This window comes from Protobothrops mucrosquamatus, unplaced genomic scaffold (genome assembly GCF_001527695.2).
Source record: "Protobothrops mucrosquamatus isolate PMUCROS unplaced genomic scaffold, P.Mucros_1.0 scaffold3739, whole genome shotgun sequence".
Taxonomy (NCBI): domain Eukaryota; kingdom Metazoa; phylum Chordata; class Lepidosauria; order Squamata; family Viperidae; genus Protobothrops; species Protobothrops mucrosquamatus.
The window spans coordinates 41,109-45,821 of NW_015389692.1; the positions used below are offsets into that span (position 1 = coordinate 41,109).

A 4,713-nucleotide genomic window follows, 5' to 3' on the forward strand; every position below is an offset into this window, starting at 1 on the left:
TTTGGGTTTCTTTTGCTTACTCCTTGAAATATTTGCCAACTGCCTAGAAACCATTCAGAATTTTATCTAGTGGTAGGCAGCCCAGAAAAATGAACTAAGTCAAACAGATATGTAAAAGGATAACATGGCCACCACTTTAGCATCAAGCTACACACAAAACCATGCTGGCTAGAACTCACAATCCTTGACATGAGGCCCACAAGTTCTTCCTCTTCTTTTTTCCTCTGCTCAAAGTGTACGTCAATGAGAGTTTGCAGTTCCAGGAGGTCTTTCTCCATACGCTTGCGGTGGATGTCCTGTTTACCATCATCAGAAAGAAAAAGAGATTATAAATAGTTGAAAAGTATGCCCTTCTAATATCTCTGAAGGACATTGTTGCCCGTTTATGCTTGCCAAACTACTCCATCTGAAAGAATGACGTTCATTGGCAATAGTTGTAGATATGAAGGACTATGGAGAATGCCCATAAGCACACAAACTCATGTAAAAAAGATTATGAATGATTAAGAAAATACTCACATCAAAATCCACTCTCTCTCCCTCGGGGATTTTTGGAGGAGCTAACTGTGGAACCATTGGCCTTTGTTTGGGAGAGCACAGACCAAGAAAGAAGAATATTGTTAAACTGAAGTGTTCTTTTGGGTATCAATCCCACCTCCCCAACTATAAAATCTTTAAATAAATTCTTTCTCAACTATTGTATTATATTGATTGGTGAACAGAACCAAGACAAGTTGAATTATATTGAACACAATCAAGACAAGTTTTACAAAAAGGATACAACTATGCTTATTACAGGTGGTCTTCATCTTACAACCGTTTGTTTAGCGGCCATCTGAAGTTACAAGAGCGCAGAAAAAAAAGTAATTTGTGACCATTGTTCACACTCAGGACCGTTGCGGTATCCCCATGGTCATGTGATCAAAATTCAGGTGCCTGGCAACTGGCATGTATTTATGCCAGTTGCACCTGTTCCAGAGTCATGGGATCACCATTGTAACAAATGGTTGCAAGTGCTGTAATCACAACTTCTGATTGTAAGATAGCACCACAGAGGAAAAATGGGATTCCATTGTAGAAAGACACAGGAGCTGAGAAAGGTGGAGAAACATGATTGCAAGTCTAATGGAGTGTAACCGCTTACTCTTCCCCCTTCTTACCTTGGTCTGGGACGTTCTTCCTCTGTGAGAAACAGAAGATAGAAAGACGATTATTAGATTCAGAGAAAGAAGAAAACTTGGGATTGCGAAAGACTTGTCAGAGGTGATGCAGGAAACTGAAGGAAACTGAATTATGCATAACCCTAACAAGGGATGGCATTCATTTCTACACATTCGTAACAAGAGGCCAGTTAAGCGGCTGGTGATGTTGAATTTTCCAGCTAGACCTGTATTTCGATAAAGTGACTTTTCTGCATTGGTCTGAATCGGAGAGGTGTTCTGGTGACTGCTGAGATGTGTTTTATACCTGAGCTGGATAGGTAGTCTTCACATTATTGTCATCATCTCCTGGGCTTCTCATCTAATCTGGGCACCTGGTATTTTGACCAGTGCTGGGGTGGACAACCTATCCTATCATCTTCCAATTGTTGCAGCAACACCAGTAAGCCCGAATAGGACAACATGCCAACTCACAGCAACCAACTCACTGCAGCCCACTCACCCACGGCCAATTCGCCATGAGACATTTCAACAAATACAAAAGTTATATTAATTTCAGTGGAACCATGGCCAATAATAATAAAATAAAAATAACTGTCAATCCAGAAATACAAGCGTTACAATAATTTTGACAAAACCATGGTTACCAATAACAAAAGTAACTGAATGAAACAATTAATACAGCATTGAATTGTCCCATGGTGGGTTGTCCTGCAGTGAGTTGGCCACAGCAAGTTATCAAGTGGCAAGCTGGCCTTGGCAAGATGGCCGCGACAAGTTATCCTAAACCCCCAGTAAGCCAGGACAGTGGTGAGGGTTGCTGGAAATTATAGTTTGATGCAACCGGAGAGATCAAAATTGCCATCATCATTGGCCTTCTATAGGGCTGCTTACTTAAAGGGAAATTGTTCTGCCGTTTAAATTGCTGCTGGTATTTAACCTCTCTTAGCCTATAGCTCCCTCCTCTGTCCCCCAAAAGTGCTTTGAAAACTCTGGTTTCAAAATTGAGCCTAGAGATGAGCACTAAATCTAACCCAAACCCCAGAAATTACTACATGGAGAGAGATAGGTACCAAACAAAATACAGTTTTCATGATCTGACATTGGTTTGATCACAGCCATGTCTATAGGTACTGAAAAATATCTACTGCCACCACTTGGGCTTCGATATGTTGCTTCCCTTATAGACATGGGAGGGTTATGCATGTTCTCAGATATATAGATACATAGCGAGAACACACTGCTACACACTACATGCATGTATCCAGAACATACATAGCACACAGACAGCATCAGAGGAGCACAGATGTATCTCTCTAAAATATATCTGCCAGGCCTGTTCTTTTAGAAACCTGCATAAATCCTTTTCTTTTGGGTGTGTGGATGGGTGGGGAGGAGGAAATACAGGCAGTCCTTGACTTACAACCATTCTTTTAGTGACCACTTAAAGTTACAATAGCACTGAAAAAAGTGACTTGTGACCATTTTTCACGCAACCGTTGCAACACCCCCTTTGTCACATAATCAAAATTCAGACACTTGGCAGCTGGAATATATTTATGATGGTTGCAGTAACGTGGGGTCACGTGATGACCTTTCGTGACCTTCTGTCAAGCAAAGTCAGTGGGGAAGCCAGATTCATTTAACAACAGTGTTGTTAACAACTGCAGTGATTCACTTAAGAACTATGGCAACAAAGGTGGTAAAATGGGGCAAAAGTCATTTAACAACTGTCTTGCTTAGTACTGGAAATTTTGGGCTCAATTGTGGTCATAAGTTGAGGACTACCTGTACCTTGGAGGAGATGGTGTAAGAGCAGTGAGTGCATTTTTGGTGGACAAGGCCAAGAAGCTTTAGAATGGGCAGATGAAGAAACAAGTTGGTGGAGAGGAATGTCATTTCAAATCCATTCAACGCTTTACAACTTTCTTTTACCACTGTGAATTCATTCACCCCTACGTCTGTAGTAATCAGTGCTCAGTCATTGCAGGGTGCAAAAAATGGCTGACTGCTACGCAGCGTTTATTGCCTTATATACAGGTTTCCAAGTAGCAAAAGTTTAACATGGCATTAGCATAGTAACAGCATTTCTATTGGTGAAACCCTTTACCAATGCTTAAGGATAGAAAGCCAAAGGCCCAAAACAGGGGGCAGTTGGATGTAGCATCCTGTTGTTGTAGGCTAGCTGATATCAGGCAGGCAAGGTCATTGCATTAGCCTGGGTAGTTTCCCACATTGCCATGGTAATGCAGAGAAAAAGAGATAAGGAGAGAGAGAAGGCATACAGGCGTCAGAAGGGCAGCGTTCTGCTCACGGCCTCCACCCGGCCCCCCCTCTTCATACGTCCATTTCTACAAGTCCCATTCTCCACTCTGCCTCCAGTGCTACTTTCTATAAGAGGAACTCTCCCTAGAGGCCACTAGCAATGGCAAATAAATTAGCACATTATGGATTTTGTTAGTTCTTATTTCAAGCAATGACCCCTTATGTAGAATTAAACTAGATTTTTTTCCTGGTATGCAAGCTTTTTACTTACAGGGAGGTGCTTATCTAGGGAGCACTAAAGATGCTGCTCAATCCACTAAGTAGACCTACATGAAGGTGTATAACCTTCTCTATCACTTGCTTATATAGAGCGGACCACTATTGTTTGTCTCTTGGCTATTCTTGGAGATACTGTATATACTTACAAATAAATTGAGAATTTTAGGTGCCAAAACACACACGCACCAAAATTGGGTTTGCCATAACTATAGATGGGTTTATCATTATATATGGTAATATTTTTTAAAAGTACCCATATATCTTGCATATACTTGTGTATAAGCCCTTCCATAGATAAGCGGATCCTCAAATTTTTAAACAAAATACCAAGAAAAATGGCTAATCCATAGATTAGTTTTAAACCCAAAAGCATGGAAGCCTTGGGTCTCAGCTGTCAAAAAGCAATCAGTGTTTGAAGTGGCTTCAGTTGCAGTATCACAGTAAAGTTTGTGACTATGGTACCCTGAATTTGGACCAGCCAAGGAGAGCCCGTCAGCTGGTGCCTTCTATCCAGCCTGTCCAGTACCTGAGACCATGATTCATGGAATGGAGGAAAATGATTGTATCTTGGCCTCCCAAGGAGTTTTCCCCACCCACCCCCTTCCCAAGAGGGAGTAAACATAGTGAAGGATAAATGTACCTGGCTCAGGAGCCTGGTCAGGTTCTTCAGCTATTGCAAACAACATAAATCGCAGAGACAAGAGGTTGGAAAAATAAATATTGGGCAGGGAGAGGAGGAAGCAAGAAGAGATAAGGAAGTGGTAGAGACCAAATACAGGAGAAAAAGGAAAAGGTAGTTAGATCAATCCATCTGTAGGCCACTTTCCCCAAACTGGTGCACCCCAAATGGATCAGATTCAAGCTTCCCATTGAATTAAGAGCCAGAAAAGCTGAAGACGATGAATGCTGTTGTCTGATCCATCTCAAGGACGCCAGGTTGGGAAAGACTTCATTTAAAGATGGATTAGCCGAAGGAAGGAAAGCCATCCATTGTATTATGGATAGAGAT

General features: G+C 41.6%; 1 long non-coding RNA gene across 1 annotated transcript; it reads right to left on the reverse strand.

Moving 5' to 3' along the window:
* Positions 1-565: 565 nt before the first annotated feature.
* On the reverse strand, positions 566-4,364 carry LOC107298138. Its single transcript, XR_001549147.1, has 3 exons — positions 4,345-4,364; positions 1,161-1,182; positions 566-580 (listed from the first exon to the last, which is right to left on the reverse strand). It is a non-coding gene; the product is annotated as an uncharacterized LOC107298138 (long non-coding RNA).
* Positions 4,365-4,713: the final 349 nt, after the last annotated feature.